Source organism: Corvus brachyrhynchos, unplaced genomic scaffold (genome assembly GCF_000691975.1).
Source record: "Corvus brachyrhynchos isolate BGI_N302 unplaced genomic scaffold, ASM69197v1 scaffold126, whole genome shotgun sequence".
In the NCBI taxonomy this organism is placed as follows: Eukaryota; Metazoa; Chordata; class Aves; order Passeriformes; family Corvidae; genus Corvus; species Corvus brachyrhynchos.
The window spans coordinates 3,672,424-3,696,205 of NW_008239283.1; the positions used below are offsets into that span (position 1 = coordinate 3,672,424).

Consider the following 23,782-nt stretch of genomic DNA (forward strand, 5'->3'; position numbering starts at 1 on the left):
GTATTCACTCATCCCTTGTTCCTAAGGAAATGTCTCAGGTTTTCATCCATACCTACCATACACTAATTAAGTCTTATGATCTTAGTCAGGCTCCTATGCAATTTCACAAAAGAGTCAGCAACTTTAGGCAGGGTCTGAAGATACTATTATTCCACTTTCACTTTTGTGTGATTATTGCTTCTGGTTCATCAAAATCAAGCAATTTTCCTACCTAACCTTTCCCTAGCTAATCTTTCACTTGTGTGGGAGACAATGTAGCTTCCTCTCAAAGAGAGCCATGGAAGTGCCCATTCCACGACAGATTTGAACTCACCTCCCTGGACATTTTAATGCATTTTATGACTGTGATATCTCATTCATCACACTGTAGCTTGTGTTTATTAGAGGAATATGAGAATTTGTCCTATATAAGATACTACTTCCTCGAAAATCAAACAAATGCCAGGCTATTGTCTGTCAATCCTTCCACCTTTCATCATCACCTGGCCGAGATTTAACCACAGGAACAATGATAAAGAATAGTCTGTAACTTGCTAATGTTTTTATCCATTCATATCACTAGCAAAGGAATGTTGGCAAATATAAGTTTGCCCTTGCAAAAGTTGTTGCTGAAGTTAATATTCCCATGGAGCACAATAAAATCAAATAAAATCTTTTTCTTGAGTCTCCCTGTGTGCTGAACAATGCTTCATCACCTTTTAAAGTTCATGGGCATCTGCAGTCAAGAAGTACTAAACACTTCTACTATAAGTTGATTGGAACAAACATGTCTTGGTGTCAAACTCCCAAGTTTTATTTTAAACAAAGCTTTGGAGAAAAAGCTGCTACACAATTATTAAAGTCAAATGGAATTCTTTCAAAAAGCTTCATGTCTGATTGAGATGACTGGTATTCAGTATTTTATCTGTAATTCAGTAAAATAAAGAAGTCTTTAGTTTGTATGCCTTTTTATGTACTAACAAAAAATACATTTTTTGTCTCATCCTGATACTGGTTCAGTCTTTGTTGGCATTTGGCATTAGATTTCCTAATGTATCTCTTGGAGCCCTTCCAAAGAAGAAAAGAAGGGGAGACAGAAGAGGGGGGAGAGAGAGAAGAAATAAGGAGAGAAAGAAAATTTGATTTATGTGTTGTTTTTTTTTTTTTTTAAACACTTCTCTCTAAAATAACATGCAATGAACTAGAGGGTTTCAGTGGTAAACGCTGAAATATTATAAGCAGTGCAAATGGCTGTGGATTCTTCCCATCTGTCATGGACTGCAACTGAGCACTATAACAGAAAAGTGATATTAGTTTCAAACCAAAAATAAATCATCAAGCCAAGTCTGTATGTCTAATCCTACCTACACTGCCCTACCAGTGACCTTTCCATGGCCAGGACAAATCATATTCTATAGGGAATTCATAAATTCATTCTTCATGCTGGCTCATTTTGGGTCTCCTTGTGGAGAAAAAGAAAACCTCAGATCCCTCACACTGGACCCACCACATTAATGTTTCAGACTTTGGCAATGCTAAGCTTCTCTCTACCCCAGTCCAGCCAGACTGCTTTCATATTGAAGGTCTCTGAATCATCTACCAGGACATTATAAGGGCTAAGGCATTAGCAGCTGATGCCTGTCCCCGAAGCATTCATGTAAACTGGGAAAAATAATGGAATCTCACTCCAGACATGGATAACAAACAGGGAGAAAGCCTTTTACAGATACAAGAGTAAGTGCAAAGATAATTTCTGCATATGTTTAGCATCCTCTTCCAAGGCCTAAGCAGTTGCTCTTACAGGAATAGTAAAATCCAGTGAATTCTGTTACATGGGGCAAGATCAAAGCTGCTTCTTTTCCACATAATTGACTCAGGCCAAGCTAGATTAATTTCTGAAGTTAGATTCATTCTGCTATAATCTTTGTGTCAAATGACATCCATTATGTATAATCTTCATTCATACACGAAAAGAGCCTGATTAGTTCATGCTACTTGTTTGAGAAAGACAGCACCAAACAAACCCATCAATTGGAACCTATTGGTAGAAGAAAACAACAACATCATTCTTATTTTAAGATGTCATCAATAGTCCAGAAAAGGGAAGTGAAAAGATGTTCCGCACAGTGGGCTACGATATGAAAACAAAGTATTTATGCTATATTGCCTTGCTTTAAGACACATATTTTAGAGTGGGAAACCAGTAAAGTTTCTCACAGACGACAGCTAAATCACCGATACACAGAATATCTGAAATAAAGCAGGCTTAAAGTACCTTTCGTGCCTGAAAATACAAGTGTCTGAAAAAACAGGCCTTTAAAAAAAGTCTTTATGTGACAAGGTCCAAGGCCAAACAAGATGTTTGTGTTTGAATCTGGGAAAGGACTCAGGCTTCTCAAATCCACATCTTAAACAAATGATTCGCCTTTGTTTGCTTCTGAAAATGCTAATTTGCACATACAAATTACTAGTGTGCACCTATGACCATACATGTTTGTGGGAGCAAATTTAGAGATTGCTTTCCCAAAGCTAACTCATGAATCCAAGCTTATAAGAAAGTCTCCACATAAAAGATAGGTTTCTGAAGATAAAGAATCACAATTTCTAATCAGTTTCATTGATGTTCAGTGTTTCTTGTCACCATGGTAACCTGCACACACAATAAATGGTGTTTTGTTTAATCAGTCATGAGAAAGAAGCCTGGGCATGGTGAATCAGACTGAATCAGAAACAGTTTCCCTTCCTGCCCTAATCAAAATAACTTCGGTGTAACTATAGGACAATTCCAATCAGCAAGACAGGATCAGGCCATGAAATTCAGATCTCAGTCCTGTTTTCAGACACTCCTCCCAGAAGCTCAGATAAAAGTTTTACTTCTATTTCAAAGACAGCAGTTTCTACAGGATGGGATTAGTTCAAGGTTCTGATTTTATCTTGCCTATACCATAGGTAGCTTGCACCAGGCTGAAGTCCAGCAGAAGCAATAGATGTTCAGAGCCAAAAACTCAAAATAATTTTAGGCTCACATAAGAACTGAAAATAATACATGAGAAAATAATTCTTAAAAAGGGAAAATGTCCCAGATTTAATAACAATGGAAATAAAATTTCCTTACTCAAAGTCAATGCTTTAAGGCATCCATGGCGGGAGTCTGCCTTGCACCAGAGGAAAAAAATATATAATTCATATATAGTTATATGTTTTTAGATAGAAATATAAAAATTGTGTAAAATAAAAAGCATTGAGTAACAGGGAGGTTTCTGACATTCTCAGAAAACAAGTATAAAAGCAGCATTCACGTGGCTGGTCCTAAACCAGTTGTAGAGTAAAAAAGGATTACCTTTGATGTATGAAGATCAAAACCCGCTTTTTTTCAGGTAATAAGATCTCTCTTGGATGGATTTCAGTAATATGAACATGTTTTCCATGGCATGGTAATAAAAATAAAACAATGCAATAAAACTCCATCTAGGACCAAGTCAGTGACTCTTGAATTCTTAGTGGAATGTCAAAGAAACTCACAGTTGGTGTTAACAGTTTCTAATGTAACAGTGATATGCAAAGAAAATTCATAAAAGCAATGTGGGCAGTAAGACTTGAAATAATTTTGCAGCTCTGGTGACATAACAAGCTTGATCAAGTGGCCTATGATATAACCACAGCTGTAACAATTTTTTCCAGAATTTCAGTTTTTAAAGGAGTTTTAGGAATGTGGGTGGAGAAGGAATATAACGTAAAACTTTCCTTTTTATCTGTTTTCAATTCCTGCTCAGACTATACCCTGTACCTCATTCCTTGCTAATTGTACCTTCCCTTCTAGAGGCACTAAAACCTCAACATTACCACAGCTATTGCTTTCATCACAGTTTCACAAGTAACAAATTTTTTTTTTCAAAGCAAACCAATTTTTTTTGAGTACTTGATCTTAGAATTTTTAAGTACTGCTAATTTCAATATATTAGAGAACATTTCTGTGCAAATACTTCAGAGATAGGTAAGATAAAAACAGAGGCTCAGTGTGAGAGAATGGGAGAAGTAGGAACAAGACCCTGCGATTCTGAGAGTGGGAACCCTTTCCACCCATTAAGTAGAACCTTTCATAGTGGTTTCTGAACTTCTGGGACACTTCTGTTCAAGGCAGGACAAGTGGAAGTGAGGGCTATCAAATGCCATGCCAAAGCCAAGGAGAAACATAAGAGCAGAAAAAATTACTGTGGCTATCAAATTCACATTCCTCGTGGATGGCACCTTGGTAATAACAGCACACTGAACTGCTTTGTTTTAACATATTTGCAATGGGTTGTTTCCAGTGAAATTTTACACATTATGAAAGAAAAAATGCCAGAAAAAATGCCAAATGTGTTATTTTCTGTCTTTTGTTTAAATCCTGCTGTGGCTCCCATTGGTATTAGTCGTGTAAACGCAGGGAAACACCTGTACATTTACTCACTTCATCTATTCAGTTCAGTCACAGAACCAAGTTTCCACTGCAGTCTTTGCTTTTTACCTAATTTTCCATCTGAGCTGGCAGAAGATCAAGAAGGTCAAATGATTTGCTCAGGATCACATAATGAGTCAGAATCTTGAGCCCAGATTAAATGCAGGGCAGTCTCTGTCTCCAGTGCACAGGACTTGCCTACTCAGTAAACCACACAAGTTCCAGCTGTTTTCCCTCCCCGCATGAACAGAATATGAGGAAGTTTGTAGAGAATCTGTCTAAAGCAGAAAATCATCCAGCAGCAGGCTGTCTGTAGTGAAATGCTGGATTTAAGGTGGGGATAAATCAATACCCAGAACTGTGTGCTACCTGGTACTGTACTTTACATTTCTTATCCCCTTCAAATATCTGTCTTATTCAAGAAATAAGGAGAGGTTTTTTTAAAATTTTTGTTATCACATGTGATCTCTGAAGACAGAGACAAAAAGAAAATATTTAACCGCAGAACATTTCCTGCAGCCACGGGAGCTCATGCTTTTATTCATTTGGCAGGTGGAGAAGCTGCACCACTATTAAGTAAAATCACAGCAGAGGAGAAGCCTAACCTAGATGAATTACAAGCAAGAGTCAGTGTTTCAAATATTCACCACAGATACAAATTAATCTTCATGGCAGACTTAGAGAGCTCTTACAGGTTACTGAGGATTCCTGAAGGGAAAGTTAAGAGTACATATAATTTCTACTGGAGTAAGGTAGGAGCATTAGGAATTATCACTGCAGCTTGAAAGCTCTCAGTTTTTTTTTACATCTTGTCTGAGTTAATAAATTTCAGCTTTAATTAGGTAAAGGCTGAAACTTGTCTTGCATGGGAGACCACTAAAATACCAAACTTAAAGGGAGGGTGAGGAATCTGTTGCTACTCTACCATCAACGCAAGTTCTGCAGCAGCCTAAAAAACCCAGGTACACTTTATGTACTTAATCAGTTACAAGGTTAATTTAAATTAAACACTATTCTTAGTAGGAATGCTGCTGAATACTTTTGAAGAAAACTATGTATGTCACAAACAGATGAGGGACTCCTGATCTGTTAATCAGTGGTGTCAACCTAAGTAACCTTTTGAATGCTACACTGGTCACAGCTCTATCACTATTTACTCTCTGTCATGGCATGCAACAGACCTGTTACTTACAACCTCACCAAGTCCTATCCACAAAGGATTGACATTTTGGCCAGTCCAGCTCTTACCACCCTGACTCTGTCAGACCCTCACCTTTGATCCCAACAAGCATTTACCAAAATCTCTGTAAAAGGCCCTCCAAAGGCAAAGGCCTAGGAACATTTCAGCATCTACCTATAAGTTGGACTGTAACTGTCCCTGAATTCCTCAGTCCTATCCCCATTGTGATGTTCCTGTTACCAGTAAAATCCCACATGCAGAAAGCAAAGTGGTGGGAGATCATCCTCAAAGAAAATGCACATTCCTCTGGAGGAGGCACCTTGTATCCACATCCTAAGTATTGCTCTTTGCATAGTGCTTGGTTTCTACCAGTCACAAAACTGCTTGCTGCACCCTGGTAGTGCAGAGACTAAAGTGCACCACTGAAGCACAGACACAGAAAAGCCACAGCTTAAAAGAATGCTCTAAAAATAGATACACTCCACGTGATCCTGCTCTAGGACGCTCACACCCGAGAGGCTGCTCTTTCTCACCTACCCACTAGATCATAACAAAGCAGAACATGTGTATGAAGGTGCTGATCCCCAGGAAATGCCAACAATTCAAATTATAGCAATGCACGTCCCCTGAAAACATGTCCTACCTTGACATCCACCAGAATGATGAATAAAGTTCAAGACCATTTATTTTAATCATATGATGCTCCCCAGTTTGCTAGCAAGATGTACAAATTATTTTATACACCTTTAGGTAAAGACTAGTGGTTGACAGCTTCTTGCTTTGAACCTTCAGAACTGGATCATAAAGGTGACACTGACTCATCCATCCTAGAGCAGGAATATTCTGCATTGCTGACACAGGTCTACAGAAGGAATTCCCTCGAGAGGGAGAATGTGCTTTCTTGTCCATGTTTATGTTGCACTTGTCTAGCCTTATTTTCTCTAAAACAAAGGGAGATCACTGTGCATACCAATGTGTGCCTACACCTCTCTTTGTGTTTCTCTGTGCATGTGTGTGTGTGTATATGTATAAATTTGCATATTAAAAGCTTGACAGATTAATTCACTATGTGCATGCTTGCTCCCAAGGAGCACGCCAAGCATCTGGCTTAATGTACAGTGGGAAGGGCCTCCAGGGATGAGCACAATACCTGAGTCTGCCTAGAACAAACCACCACCACTTCCACGCACGGAGGATGCTAACAGGGTTATAGCCCCCATCTGCTGCCAGCACACTTTCTTTTAAAAGTTACAAGATAAAGTTCAACTTTATAATTCCTTGTAAGTTCACACAAACAAAATTTACTCATAGGAAAATTACTGGGATTTAAAAGCTGTGAATATAAAAATATAAAACTCAGATATGTGGCTGACTATGGCCTGGTCAAATATGCACAAAGCTCTCAATCATATATTATGAATGTCAAGTAAAAGAAAATGTTAATTTTCTGATTCCTCTCACGGTTGTCTGTGACCCAGTTATTTCCATTAGGACTACTCACACTCTTAGTGCGACATTTGCTTTGACAATCTGAATTTGTTTGAGCTGAAACTCACATCATATTATCATCTATCCAATAAACTCATTTTTAAAAAACACAGGAGAGACAAGTACACTGATTAGAATACAATTTCTATTGGCAGTGAATATCTCAGATATGAAGAAGCTATACCCATTTTGCTCAGGCAAACCTGTTGGCCTGTTCATCAAACACAGACAGCTCCATAGCTGTGATCAGAAACCCTAAATGGACAGGAAAATCAGTGGAAATTATTCTTATTACCTTTCTGCAGCTTAAATGCAATTTCAATGCACTTAAGGGCCATTTTACATTGTTAGAGCTCTGCAAAGATTCCTTAATTGTAAATAAAAGCAACACCTAAATGTTCTAAATGCTTTTTCTTTTTAAATTAGTAATCTTCTCTTCTGGGGGATATAATTAATCAAGCAACACAAACCAGATGAAAATGTACTTTCTTTTGCTCCAGAATAAACACTCTTCAGATTTAATAAAAGTTACTCTGAATTCATGCTGAATCAGAAAAGGAAGAGCAAGCCAGTTTTGACTACACTCCTTCTGCTACAGTGTTCGGAACTCTCAGGATTTGATTGCACGTAACATCTTCATGTTTTGGTTCAGACCTTGGCTGATGTAATTGTGGGCCACCATGTGACCTCTAGGAGGAACATTTGCCAGTGTGACTTGGGTGTATCCTGAAGTCACAAAAACAAGAAGTCAAATAAAAAGAACTTCGTAGGGATGGCAGCTTCAAATTCTCATGACCTAAGCAAATCTCATGATGCTTTGGAGGCTCGCTGATGGGCAAGGGAGGAGAAGCTTACACTTGTGGTTGGCAATGCTGCTGATGTTTTACAAATTATGGCATCAGAAAGCCACTTGGAGAAAATCTAGCACTCACAGCCAAGAGAGAGGCAAAGTGCCTTGCCTTCCAGAACCCACAGACCTGCCCAAAGAGAGCAAATCTCCAGATAACCTCCTGTGGGAACTCTTTCTCTAAAATGACCTGGTATTTCTACTCTTGGAGAGATGGATCTGGGAAGCTCACACTGACCCACCATAGTCATCCTTACAGAAACTGTGGGGTTTCTTTTTAGAGTCAGGAAACAGCATTTCCTGTTTCCTAAAGAAACTCTCTCTAGGAAGTGCTAGATTTCAGGATCATATGTACCCAAGGATGTCCCTCCACTCCCCCTGCCTCTTCCAGATAGAGGGAATAATACACAGATGCACATTCTTATTGGCAGATATTAGGTAAGATATTAGACCCAAATGGTTACTATTTCTCCCAAGATTTTACACACAGAATACTCTTAACTTTCATTAGTAGTGACTCTTTGTATCAGGCTCACAAAATTCAATAATAGTTTTTATCTGAGAGAAGTTTTCAGTTGTCCTCCAAGTGAAATAAGGCATTTTTGAGTGGCTGAGTTGCGCATCAAGAAACAAGAATTGTAAATAAGGAAGTACTTTGACTAGTGTAGAAGATTGATGCAGCACCTGACAGCTTTCATTACGTAAATCTAATTTATTTCAGTAAACAAGTGACTGGAATCATGCATCATTTCTAAACGAGCTGACCCTCAGGTTTACATGGTTGGCTGATATGGGTTTGAAAACAGGAAACTCCAGCTGTAACATGAGTGACCCAGACAGCAAAAAGCTAGACACTAAACTAAATTGGAAGGCAGGAAGTCAAAGTTCATGCTCATACCACAAACAATACAAAAATAATGAAGTTCCTCTGAGATACATTTGGCACAGCCAAATGTCATTGTGAAGCATAAAATATAAAAGAACATATAATATAAATGTTTATAGAAAAATAGAGCAAAGAATTGTTGACAATTTTCCAACAGTGTTCCAAAGAGCTAATCTATCTGCATACATTTTCATAAACACTATATGACCACTATAAACTGAACACTGACAGGATGCCTAACTCCCTGAGGTTCTCTTAACTAAGCCATTCAAAAGCTCTGGGTTTTGGTATCTTTATTCTTTGGTTTCCTAAACCTTGATTTTAGTTCTCTCTCAGCTCCCAGGATACTGCTAGAGTCCCTGCTCCATTAGGTACTTCTTTTCTGCTCCTCTGACACTCTATTGTAAAGCAATTTTTACTTCTCTGGGGACCTGCCTCTCTGCACTTTGAGCTCTAGAGTGTTCCACAGGCTCACACAAAGCCTTTACAGCCCACATCCAGAAACATATCACATCCTGTTTGCATCAGAGCTCCCCAACGATTTCCCCAGCAGCTACGTTTGGTCTGTTGCTGTTACCTCCCGGGACCACATTTCTATACAAACACTACAGACACAAGTGTATGTGCCTACAGCAGAGCCAAGTGCTCATTTTGGGGACACAATAAGCCAGTGCAGAAGAAAGTCTAATACCTAACAGGGGTGCAGCTCTGCAAGTCAGGGATAACACCGCTGAAACAAATGGAGACATTTACATCTGAGCAACTGGTGGTTGCCAGAGACCTAATCTAGATCTACACAGATGCCTGAAAGCAGTTTTATTCTGCACCAGGGCTACCACAGTTACATTCAAATCTTCCTAATTCCACTCTGTGGGAAACAACAGAAGTTTTAAATTTAGTTTCATATACATTTAATTTATCTGAGACTATAAGTCATCCCTAGACTCCTGGCTAGGTAATCTGTCTAATCAGCAGCCATGTGTTCCAGCTTCAGAGCTCCTCTGCATCCTTGTGATCTGTAACCAACCTCCCTTTGCTCTGATCAGCCTTGTGCTCAAAAACTCAGAAGGTAATTTCTGCCTCTGCCTCTCTGAGAAAAACTCTCATCCTCATTATGTCAACAGAGAAGGAAGGATTGATAAAACTGCACCCTACATATCCTACAGAAGATACTTCTCCGCAAAACTCAGGCACTGGAGCCAGCAGACACAGAAGGTAAACTCTGCATTGTCAAACATCCGCAATAGCTCACAGCTGATCTAACACTTCACCACACAAACAACATTGGTATTTTCCACAAACCTTGCTCAGATGATTTTTTCTCTGAAGTTCCTTTTTAATCTGGTTGGGTTTTTTTCCTTCCAACTTGTTTATTCCCTTGCCTTCTTTATTACAGTGAACCTCAAAAAATATCATTCCCTCTTAAAAGAGTGGCCGTCAAGTCACTGCTGAGCTTAGCCATGCCCTAGTGACCTCCTGAAGCCAAGGGGCTTCAGCACATGCATGTCTTAGGGAATCAACTTCTGTTTAAGCATGTGGATAAATTCTTTTAAATTGTAACACGTGGGAAAAAAAAACTGAAACAGGAAAGACTGAAAAAGACATTGAAATAAAAGAATTTTTAAAAGCTTCCTTTTTATTGCATACCTCTTTTCATCATAGGTTTGGCAATTTCTGTTTAAAAAAGTACTGTTAATTCACCTGGCAGCTATCAATAGAGCAAACCACATTAATTCAGAAGCTTTCCAAAAGCTTTATTTCTGTTAATATTTACTGGTTACACAGAGATCATTAGCACCTGTCACCATCATTAGTGACTATTTTATTCACAAGAGATGTAAAATCTCTTCAAGGAAAGGCAAAAACTACAATAAAAACAAGTGAAGTTTCCTTTGTCATCAATATTTTGTAAATGCAAAATTAAGAGACCCATAGGCTTGGGTCTGCACTTTGAAGATAATGTAGCATTTTGCATTCTGAAAATTTGTATACTAATTTTGAGATTATGGACCCATTCTTCAAATGACATTTACTGCCAATATTTACTGCTAATTTTGCTATTATGAACTGGGTTTGGTGATGCAATAGCATGGAAAGAAACACAAGGCAGGAGTGTGGGATAAACTGGTACCTGCATGTACATTGATCTGTAGTAAAAATACAGATGTGTAAATCTCTGAAAACCAAACACAACATTTTAAGATGGATATTCAAGGGCTGGCAATCCTTTTAAAGCCAAAAGGGCTCAGGCTGAGCTTGAAATGTGAAACAAGTTGAAGAACACATTAAGGCAAATGAAAATGCTGGAAAACACCTCAGTAACTATTCAGTGAAACTTAGTTTATCCTGATTAAATGCTAGCCTTGTATTTTTCAATAAATGCAATTAGTAGAGTTACTGCAGTTTCTGTGAAACTTCTCTGATATATTTACAGTGCTTTCAACCTTTCTTGCACACAATTCCCCATAAGATAAAGAAGTTTACAATCTTGGGAGAAAAAACTTAAAAAGCATTATCAAAATGGATAAATGGATTTAATGACAGGTTGTTTTTTTTTACTTATGCCTGGTGTTTTTGCATTTTGCAACTTAAGTTGTGACAGAGCTTCAATTTGTTTCCTCACTCAAGTAATTGAAGTTGCAATACTGTTTCCTGAATTTGCAATTTCAATTTGCTCATTCTTCTCCTGAGACTCATCTTTCCTCTTCACAGTGAAGGTCAACAGAATCAGTCAAATATGTCTTATCTGTGTCTGAGATTGGATCAGTGAGAATTAATAGAGAATGTTCTGTGCTTCCACTGGTTTGGCATAAAGGGATTAGAAGTGTTTAGGAAGGAAAAATAATTATTATCCTCTGTGTTTAATTGTGATGATAGGTTACTAACAATCACTTCAGGGAGGGGAAAAAAACTTTTTGGTAGATATTTACAGCATTTTCTAATAATGATTTTCTAATTCTAAAGATCCATATGCATGAAGTGCACAGAACGTGTAACTCAAAGGTAAATGTTGTACCAACATTACACTTCAGAGAGTCTTGGTGCAATACTGACAGGTGCACAGAGAGTGGATTCCAGATCTATTTGTAGTTAAAGGTGTCTTAGGTCATTGCACAAAGTATTCTATATGAATATAAATGTTTGATTTCCTCTCACAAAGAAGCAGAGTGGCTTAGATGTAATTCAATATTATTATATGGTTGAGGGCAGCCTTTTGCACATACACACACCAAGATACCACGTGCACTACGATTTATCATCTATCCTCAAGCAGGCACATACAGTGTGGTTCATTATTTATCCCTGTACATGCACTTGTATTTACACACACTTACTGTAGACCACTAGTGGCTATGAGCTTCTGTGCTATCTAAAAAAAACAATTAATATTATTTTGCTCTCTCTAATGTGCAAACTGTCAAAACAAATCCATTTCACAGCAAGTTCAGTGTGTGCAGCAGACAGCTCTCTCAGGCCACTCACATGGGCTTCTCACTGTAGGTCTTGGGTCACTCGGTGGCAAGAAAATGTCACCATCACCTGAGTTTTTCTACCTCAACACCCACATCCTGCTATCATTTCTTACAAACTCATGTAAGAAAGCTCTCATCTGAGTCCTGGTGTAGAGGCACTCCTGTGGCACAGCAGGACTGTGCTAATAGGAAAACAGCACCTTTCCTTAAGGAAAATCACATCTTTTTTTTCCCCAAACCAGCTTGATTTGAACCCAGCAACTTCAAACTATAAAAACATGCCTGTCCATCACTTGACCAAATGGAGCAATTCAATAACCAGCAGATGTGCAAACAAGCTCTCTGAGTGTTTACTGGTGCGTCCCCCAGTCTCTCAAAACACTGCTCTGCACGGCCTAGGACACAGCACTTCTGCTGAAGTAGCTTGAAGAACAGGAGCAGGCAAAGTGTAAATCCTTATATTTACACTTTTATCAGAAAAAAATGGTTTGCAAGAGGCCACTTAGACTTCCCTACTCAAAACAATGGGAACAGGTACTTTTCCATGCACTGAACAATAGTAGTTCAACTTGTAGGTGTGCATCTATATAAATTTTATAGAAAATAAAATCTGATGGCATTTTTAATTAGTTGAGCAGATTTATGTGACATTTTCCCTTACACAAAATGAAAAAATATCCAAGTGCACGTATGCACCACAGAATTTTTTGATCTCAAAAGCTCTTCCTTACTTTATTTCTCTCTGTATCCTTCCAGATAAGGAAATTTGGTATAAATTTGGTATAAATTCAAAACTAGTCTCTCTTAACTACAGAAAACGGAAAAAGTCTTGCTTCTGCTGTGGTATCTAAAATGTAATGGACTGTTCCTGGACTTGTGCACAGCACAAAGCACATTTCTCAGCTGCCATCAAATCCCAGCAAAGACAACTCAGAAAACAGAAAATGAGCAGAAATGTGAAGTAGTAGGTATTTATCAGTAATGCTTGAACAGTAGAAGTATGTTATTTTGCTCTGATCTGAAGCTGCAATATTTTCAGCAGACAAAGTTTGGAGCTGCTCTTTTTCAAGGACAGGAAGGAGAGTTTTTCTAAGTTATTAAATCAGAAGGACTAAGCTCTCCAGACACACGGAGCAAGATCAGATGCGTCCAACAACTCTTCTTCACATGTGCTGTACCCATCAAAGGATGAGGAGGCCCAACCTGCCAAACAAATGTCTTATATTGAGCTGGAGGGTTCCAAATGCCTCACAACAGTGTCAGATAAACAAAAGGAGACACAAGAAGGTGACAGGGAAGCTCTCACTCAAGTGTTGCTTCTGTTTCGAAGATGAGTGACAGACAAAGGACTTTCCCCCACTTAACAACAAAAAGAAATCTCTGACTACTCGAGCCAGCCAGACAGAAATATCAGTGTTGTGCAAAATCTTTTGTAAGATAAAGTACACAAATATATTTCAGATTTAAAGAGAAACCCAATCAAAATAGCATAAATTATGCTTTCAACTGTAACTTTTAATGAGAAAATCAATACCATGGTAATAACATTCCAATAATTTAATTAAATATTAAACTTTACTGACCACAGAGATTACCCACTTACCAGTTTAATTTCTTTTCTGCTAGAAAATAATTGTATCAGATACTTATTGATTGGCCAGTAATAATTCATGTAATGAATGTAATAAATATACATTTAGCTCCATGCAAAATTACTATAAAACAAGTCTCACCAGAAGAAGCATGAGATGGCAGAAAAAAAAAACAAGGGACAACCAGCAGAATATCCATTTCTTTTCTGTGATGGATATTGATTTATGATTTATGATAGAGTGGAAGAGCTGAAACCACTGCCTGCTTTACCACAGTTAAACTGCATAAAAGCACGAGCCAGGGCCTGTCAGCATCCCCACGAGGGAGTGGGGCAGGCTGGGGGCAGCTGGGAGCACCCCATGGCCAGGCAGGGCTGTGGCATCTCACTGGTGCAAGGACTGGTGGCACTGGGGGCTGAAATGGGGTCCTGTGTCATGGGTGGGGTGGCAGACGTGCCATGGGGGCTGCTAAGGGCTATTAGTGTCCTCTGTGCCCTGATAGCTAATAGTAAAACCTATCAATTGAAACAGAAATACAGGAATGTTCACCTCTAACAACTAATTTCCAAGGCAAAGAGGCACCCAACATAAGAGAAGATCTATTTTGATAGAGCCACAGCCTGGCACTGGGGAAGTTGCTACACACATTTCCATGTTTGGCTTTTCAACTTTTTAAGTAAATTTATTACGGGAGAAGTCAGCCTGGGCAGATCCCACAGTCCCATTAGAACCTGGGCATAAATGGGAAGCCTGTAAAGGCTCAAATGGAATATATAAAAAGTTTTTTATATATTACTGAAGAAATGAACTTGTTTCTTTTGATGGGTATAACAATTTTCCTAATTTAAAAAATATTCCTAGCACTTCCCTACTACTTTAAGCATACTCACTTCAATAAAGTTCCTCCTAATTTAAACCCATGTAAGACAGAAATCAGACATCAGTGCCAATGTGCTCGCTCTGTAAATCAGCAAATTTCCCTCTCTGCTAAAAGTGAGATTTCACAGTCAATTTAAGCTGATCTAAGACTGCAGTGCTCCTGAACAGGGCAATCTAACTTTCTTTTATCTCCAGCTGCGTGTTCCCACCACATCCCTTGTGTGGGCTCTAGAGATCATACAGCAACAGGATAAACATGATCAGCTCACTGATCCTACTGAAAACTAACACTGAAAATACTTAGTTTTCAGCCAGTTTCCAAAGAGCTGAAAACACCCCTTTGTGTGACAATCTACAGTTAACCCTTGAATAAATTGTTTGTGAAACCTCACCGTTAGACAGAAGCCAAAAAAAAAGGAATTTATCAATAACTGCGTAACAAGTGAGATGCTACAAAAACCTGGCAGTCTGTTGCAGGCAATTACAATATTTTAAAAGAGCAAATTTTTTTCCAGTTTAGAAATCCCAAGTCTTCACAGATCTTAATGTATAAGAAACAACAGTTAAATTAAAACAAATTTCAGCAAAACACTAATTTTGCAAAATGTATTTCAAATCTACAAAGACTTAGTTCACATGAGAAATATGATCCAAGAAAAACACTCATCATGAAAATGTTGTCATTCACTTCTTAATTTTTCTTTAACATTTTTCTTACCTGATTATTTTAAAATTTTATGCATTTTTAACCTGGCATTGGAGATTTTAATTTGTAAATTTTTATCAGGTACCTTTTGCTAACTTTGCTTATAAAGCAATTAAGATCTTTTTTCCCCTGGTCCAGTCTTCCCTGTTTGTTAGATTTTATCTGGGCAGTATTGTGATGATAAGCATACTGTTCCTTTCTGAGGTTTATTTTGTGCTATTTCTGGTTTTATCTAGCTTCTAAGGTGTGTTGCAAGATGAGAAAGAACATCTTTTATGGCAGTCAAAGATACAGCAATAGAATAATGTCAGAAGAATAGGTTGCTCTTATTAAGTTACTTGTACCATTATCAAGTGGTTTAATGTGTACATTAGAAAGGTAACAAGGATAAACAACATCATCCTAGATAAAAATATATTCATTAATAATATCAAAATAATTGGATAAATTCTGAATTTTCAAAACCATCAAGCTCAGAAGTGTAATCACTGTTTTCAACCCTGTTCTGATGCTTGCATTTTATAAATACACATTTTTTAAACTTCAACGTAGTCCTTGTAAGGATGGTAACCCATCTGATGAGGTCTCTATGCAGGTGGAATTCCCAAAAAGGACTTACTAAGAGTTTCCAAGTGTCCCCATGCTGTCAAAAGTAAATTAAGGGCATCTATGAAGTCTGCTAAAACAAGATTTTTATTGCAGTCATAATTTTCATGCTGTAAGCACACAAATTAAGACAGGGAAATGTCTTTATTATAGGTCTTGTGAAAAACAATCAAACGGTAACATTTGGTAGATACAGACCTAAACTTGATTTGAATTGAGGACTTAAAAGCCTTAGACAATCTGTCCTATTACTGTTCTCTGTAACATTTGACTTCTTAACGTGTTATTCTTTTGTAATGTGATTATGAGCTGGATTATTACCAATTGTTTGTGTGTGCAGCTTTGCTCCTGTGCACTGATTTGTATTTTTAATACAATAGCCCCCATTCACACACTAAAAAATCAGCCAGCATGTAGAGATTACAGAAGTTCTGCGCAGAGTGGTTCACCATCAGTAGGAGATCTATGCCTAAACCCTATTTAAACGTTAGGTTTTTAATGGTGCCCTCGCAAATCAACAGCTGGGGCAAAAAAGATGACTTTTTTAAGAATAGGCAGCAGTCATCTGCACACAAACATGCCAAAATATTAAAAATGGGAAGAGCCTTCTTTTAGGTTGATCATGGCCAGAGAGGGATTCTTGGAAATTACCCAGTGACTCAGCGACTCAGCAAACTCACTAAACGTGACAAGATGCTAAACCACTAATGGTTTCTATTCTGACCTTTTCTAGTCTTTATCTTTTTGTCTGTTTTTTTATCATGTAACCTCTTAGGGAAGGAAATATTGCCTTCTTTTATGTTGGGAAATTGCCCAGAACGTTGCAGACACTACCCAAACAAGGAGTAACTATAATAATAACAAAAAAAAGGAGGAGGAGGAGGAGGAGGAGGCTTACTTGATCCCATACCAGCATTCCCCTAAGGACTCCTATCAGACTTGATGGAATGGTAACCTGGCTTATGCTTCAGCAAAATTGTCTGTAGTAAATTGCACCAATATAATTAATGCTAGCAAAATTTACAGCAGAAAGGGAGCATTGCTGTGCAATCAAGAGATAACTGAACTTGGTTTTGAGAGATTCAGGTATGATAATGAGTGTAGCTACTTAAGAATACACAAATACATACCTGTTGTGCTGTCCTGGGACAGAGTTAAAGAAATATAGTCAGTTCTGCTCCTGACTTCATAATCTTCAACATGGCTCTGGTAGATAACTCTCTGTGCCCCATCTCACCATCTGTGAAACAGAGATAATGGTTTTCTGCATCAGAGCATTTGGATATCTACAAAGAAAATGCTGCATACAAGTTCAGTCCCATTAACACACCCTTTCTCCTCTGAATTTGGTCTCAAATACAAACCTTTCCCTTTGATCTTTTTTTCTGCAACGTGCCCTCTGCCAGTCCTCAACACATTTTAAGTAGTGTATGAAAAAAAGGCCAATGTAATGAAATAAACTCTGCGAAGACCTCATTTTCCCTAGATTTGATGATGGAGATTCTCTACTGTGATAACATTTTTTAACCTTTATAATTTCACAAAGTGCTCCTACCAGATTCTGTTATTCCCTCATATTTCATGACATGTAGTTCAATTTATCTCCCATCTATGAAATACAGCATGAGCATGACATTTCAATTCTATAAACTTGCAGTGCTACACAAGGAACGCTGCCTTCCTGTGCCATTAATACCAACATCATGATTCAGACCCATGGCCTCTAAGTTTTTTCTTTTAGGTTAACTTATTGCAGCAATAAACCAATTTCTTTGCTTCCTTCTACTATTTTATATAACAGTGTAAAAATTTGAAAAGCATATCAAAACTTCAGCTATCCTTAAAATTCTTTTAATTTCTCTGTGGTCTCACATATGTGATTTTGCCACCAGCCTTGTGACTACTGGTGGGGCACCCCACTGGGGTTTGTTTCATTTTTGTTGATCCTTATGGGTATTTGGTATATCAGATAGTAAAAAAATCATTTGTATAATTGTGAGAATCTCTCCTTGGTTAAGAGTGATCTTGCTCTGTGTTGCATAGAAAATGTGTACTATAAAAGAACAAAGTTTCCACTGGAAAAAGAAACTGCAGGTGTATAGATAGATAGACAGATAGATAGAGATATCAAGAGAGACTATGAGTTAAATAAGCAACTCCTACTGAAAAAATTGCCATAAAATAACAAGTAGATGCAAAGGTGTCTTTGTCCAAGGTTGTATCTGCAGCTCTGCTATTGCTCCTTCCTCCTGCTACTGGTCAACCTCCTGCTATCCACAGGACTTTTCTTGGGGAAACTTTCTTCATAGCTCCATACTTTGGTGTGGTTTTAGTTTAAGTCCTGGGAAAAAGATATCTGACTCCACATGACTGTTTCTTCCACAACCCAGCTTTCAGTTTCATTTCTGATTCTGGACAGTATAAACAAAAAATGTTTAAAATTCTCATTAGCTGACTGGAAGTTCCTTTGTTGTATTTGACAGTTTCTCACTGAAAAATACTTGAGGTACTGTGTTACTAATACTAGCAATTATAAATGCCCATATGCAGATAATTTGAGAATGACTTTCTCACATCAGATGAAAATTACTCAAAATTTCTCCAGTTGGTGCTGGTTCAGACTATGATACGATATACATAGATTTGAACCTTTGAAATATCATTTTTTGTTACAGGCTGTGATCTTATAAGACAATCAAGACCAGCAGCATTAATAATAAATCTAATTCTGATGGTTTTAGTTAAGGAAAAATAGATGAATCCAGACTTACTCACTTTGTATTGAGCATGTTCAGTGGCAATTTTGTCTTAGTAAAGCTATCAAAAGGTGCTTAAAACATTGATTTTAAAACTGGAAGAAATCAGGGGAATTTTATTCCCCAAGAGACTTTTCAAATAGAAGGCTTGATTAAATGAAAGTTAGCTAATGACGGCAAAAAATATCTTTCAAGGAAATACTAGCGATTAAATTTTAAGATGCAGATTAAGAGCTGGAAGCAGATTTAAACCTAAATTGTTCCGTGGCACTGCAAAACCTGTGTTAAAGGTTATCTATACACACAATATAATGCGAATACAAATAAAGCACTTCTATTAAGACAAAGCTATTCCACAGATACAAGTATAAAAGAACATTTCCTTAAAGCACAGTTAATGCATAGCAGACTGTACCTCTTCACATTGCTTTAATGTTTAAGGCAGTTGCAGACAACCAAATTAAATATATTTGCATCAAAAATATGTTTAAAATAGTAACAAGTTTGTAAATCCAAGCATTCAAAATTACAGAAAATGGAAGAAATCTAGAAAATAAAGATTGCTCGTCACGCTGGATTTGTTTCTAATGCCATCTATTGTTCTACAGTTCCAAACCATAAAAATATTTAAATCTGTAATTTATGGAAACATTTATAACCTTAAGGTCATCATACAGAAATGCCATTATGTGGAACCTTGTAAAAATGTTGCCAGCAGTGCCTCTGCTGTATTCCATAGCTGGCATTTCAGCCAGTCTTCCGCAGCTCAGAGTCACAGTAACAAGATTTTGAAGTTTAAATCTCTTTAAAGGAGAAAAGCTGCTTTTTCATCCCTTTCACCAAGTGTACAATATAATTGGCAAAGTATCAGGAATAATAAGACAACTGGTTGACATAAACCCCAGGAGGAACAGAGCAGCTTTTGTTCTGAGCTCTCATCAAAATCTTGGAAATCTTGCAATAGGAAATGTTGCTGGAATGTAGGTTCTTATTCAGAGTTCTGACATGTTAGGCCTGCAAGATCTGAAATCTCTTACCTGCCTCCATAATTATTGTACACTTCTCCTTTTGCTGCCTGCAGCTCAAACATCTCTACACGTAACTATTTAAAATTTTCTTGATATAAAAGAAATACATTTCATTCTCTATTAATGCATCATTATTTGAGAGAAAAAAAGAAAGATTTGCATTGGTTGTACACTTTTCTGTGCAAGTAGTCTCACCAAATCTGTTTTTAAGTGTGCGTGGACATGTAATTCAAGCTCTCTAGAACTGAGTTACTTCCTTCTAATCAATGTAGTAGCTTAGAGGAGGGCACCACTCCATAAAAATGACTTGAACCGCTGTGTTTTTGTTCACATTACCTCCGTTTATGTATGATGCTAAGATTTCTGGGGAAGTATGTCATAGATGGTGAGAAGACTGAGCTGGGTGTGTTCCCATAAGGAAGCAGTTTGGCTTTTACTAGATGCCTCTTCTGCCTTTGAAAAACAGAGGTAAAACAACAAAAATAACCCAGATTTCTGAACAGAAAATATTATTTTAACAAAGATTTCTCTGACAGAGAATTGATTGTATTATATTTGTTTCTACTACTGTTCAAGAGGGAAAAAAGTCTTTAATATAAATTACACCAAGAAATACTCAGCTCAAGGGATAAGTCCAAATCATTTTTCACTTATAGCTGAAACCAAACACAGAAAAGCCTTGAGGTAAGAATCAGAAAAAGTGCCAGTGTGCAGGAGGTTTCAGATCAATTGATGTCGCCAACCACCTTTTGCTAATGAACAGAAGATGCTCACCATGAACCACAGAAACCAGGATGCCATCTGTGGCAGGTTGATGGCATTTTCTCCTCTCATGTGACACCACACTAAGGCTTTATTTTTAGGTGGGTCTGCAATTAAGGGAAGGGAAGTAGAACCTGATTGCTGCAGCTTTTTTTTTCCATTCAAATTTCTACTCAAAAATACAACAGACCTCCTTTTAGCAACACAATAAAGTTTTGCTAAAGATCAGAATTATTAGTTTGTGTGTTTAAAAAATCCAATGTATCATCTATGTTCTTGTCAGATGCTGCCAATTTTTTTCTTTTTTAACTTTGCTCTCTCATTTTTAATTTGAGTTACAACCTCCTAAGTTAGAAACCTAAGGTCTGAGCCATCCCTCCTGAGTGGTCACTGTATCCTTGGTTGCAGAGTGTTCAGAAAATGGTTACTGGTCACATGTGGTGTGAACTTTCCAATGAAGTAATGAAAAGATGCTTAAAAATCATAATATATCGTGTTCTTACAGATGTCTGAGAGATACAAACACAAGAACATCACAAGCAAAAGAAAACTCCAGTGGATCTCACTAAAGAAAAATTAATTTGACAATAGGGATGCATTTAGTAATTTCTGAAATGTGTGTAGCTCCTTCTGCTTTCAGAATGAAGCTTAGGAGGGGATTTTTCAGGGTGCAGGGTTGAGGGAGAGGAACAAGGGGAGGAACAGGGGGTTTTATTTTGGAGCTGCAGTTCAGTGGCACTGGCTATTGCTTTTCAAACAAATCATGCCAACTGTAGCAAAAGGAAAAGTACTCAAAAACGCGATTTCACTTCTTTGTTTTCATTCTATTCACTAGTACCTGCAACCTGGATTCACTGATTTCAGCTTTCTAGTTATCTTAGAAGGACTACAGTGATGCCAACTGGTGTAACCAAGAGCTTTCAGTTAAACACAGAGAGAGCAACATTGTACAACTAAAAGTCAGTTAAACAGTTCCCCAAATTAATTGGTGCTGTATAGCCGAAGGCTATAAAAAGTCTTGACTGGGCCAGCAAAGTTTCCAGCCTGCATCCTGCCTATCTTCCTGCCGCAGGGAGCCTTTGTATAGGGCTCATTGTTACACAAAGCAGCTACTTCAGCAAAGGAATCACTGCAGGAATTTAAGCCTTATTTGAGGGGATTATCAGAAGTCCTTGTTTTGATGTTTCTTAATTTTCAAGGTTTTAGAGAAGGGATGCTAACCCAGGGTCCAGTCCATTGAACTATATTCTGAACTCATTGCTTTTCATGTTAACTCTGCTCTGTTTGTTGGTCCTCATTATTTTTAAATTCATTTATATTTTTGAGGAAATAGCCATGTTTCTTTTTCATGAGAAACCTCAGAATGTTTCCCTAACCAACTGATAGGTAACTCCCTTTGCAGACAACCATAGATGGGCATTATTAACTCTGAAGTCATTCAATTTGGATGCATATTACAAAATAGGGAATTTCTGTGTAAACTACGAATTTATTTGCCCCCTGGCTTGATAACTTATTCCAGGCAAATATCTAACCTCAAATACAGACATTTCTATTTGGATTGCAAAGATAAAACCATAAGTGAAATGTGAAGTTTGTCCTAGTTGGTAAAACCTTTTCTACCTTGATCAGAGAAAGAACTGTTCTTCATCAGTTCTTTGGAAATTTACTATAGAAATTCACAGACTAATGGTCTGAGGAGTCCAATTTTCTACATCTACACATATAATCAATGTTCAGAAGAATATTTCATTAAACGTTCAAACCAGTGCAAAGCACTGGAAGTCCATCATCATCTGGATGTTCAGTCCTCTCCATTCCTCTCATTGGGACATTCAGTTGGGTTAAATTATTTGTTCTCCATGTCCAAGCTCTCCTTCAGTGTCGTTTAGATGAGGGGCCATTTCATGCTGTGTGATCTCAACTTCCCTTGATGACAGCTCTATCCTACTGGAACTATGAAACTGTCAACATCAAGAGCAAAATTTAGGTGTGCAGAAGACAAAAACGGCTCAGCATCTATCCCACAAACTCTTTCAACAGAGGTCAGCAACCTCACCATCTATGGGGAAAACATCAAAGCTTAGTATTTCCATCAAACAGCCCAAAATATGGCTAAAAGTTTCTTGCTGGCTGGAAGTAAAAGAAAAATATTTTATACATCTTGCTGTTTCAGACAATGAGTGGAACAGTACCATGACAGACATGGAATAAGACAACAGATCACCTTGATGTAGTACAGGTGAAAGGCGTGCATGGTCAGCCTTTGGGGAGAAATGCCTAAATTAAACTGAGGGGGTATAAGGTGACTTTGTGACAGAGAGTCAGGCACACTTGCAGTGTCTCCTCTTCTTAGGCACAGTATTGCCACAGTCAATGTAAGGTAATTTGAGGTCACCTTTATTAACAGATCAAACTCAAATTTGGTTGGTTTTTTGGTTGCTTTTGGGTTTTCTTCCTCCTAAAAAAACCCAACAGCCTAACATAAGAAACATTAACTTATGCATGTTTCCAAACCCAGTCAATATGCTACAAGATCATCGAGTATTCAATGTTTTCTTGGAGTCCAGTACACAATGTGTTATCTTCTTTTCAAAAAGCATTAAGCTGCTGCAGCAGCATGGAAATGGTTTGCCTGGAGTTGTCCAGCACATGAAAAGTAGAGCCATTATCAAAACCCTGGAGCCTCAACTGACAAGTTCTATGCAGCAAGGACTGGAGTGTAGTTTCTCTCTAGGTAAATTAAAATGTTGTGGTTTATGTCAATAGAAATATGGGAATTTCTACACCGCATTAGGTCCTAGCACATATTACCTTCATTTGTCAGTGGGCAGCAGGAGAAAATGCAACCACCCCCCCACCCAGCTGATAAATGTTTTGCTTTTTCCCCTCATGTCAGCCATTATATTTTCCACGGATCTCTCAAAATGCATTTTCACATTAGTGGTAAGAAGATCTAATGGCTTGCTCCACTTATGTCAGTGCTGATCCTAGCAGTATAATCCCACCATTTCCCTTGTATGGGCTCCAATTCCACAATGAACCAATTTAGGAAACTAAAATGCCACAAGACTAACTCTACCAGGCAAAAAAAAAGTGAATAGCGATCAATATTTTTTCTGCTTGAAACTTATTACTATGGGAGCAGATATTACAGATTGT

At 37.8% G+C, this 23,782-nt stretch overlaps 1 long non-coding RNA gene across 1 annotated transcript in view; it reads right to left on the bottom strand.

Annotated features, from left to right (window-relative positions):
- LOC108448161 overlaps window positions 1-23,782 on the bottom strand; it is a 140,384-nt gene that overhangs the window by 57,466 nt on the left and 59,136 nt on the right. Inside the window, exon 3 of the long non-coding RNA XR_001863957.1 lies at window positions 17,205-17,314. This is a non-coding gene — a long non-coding RNA (uncharacterized LOC108448161). The remainder of the gene's footprint in view (window positions 1-17,204; window positions 17,315-23,782) is intronic.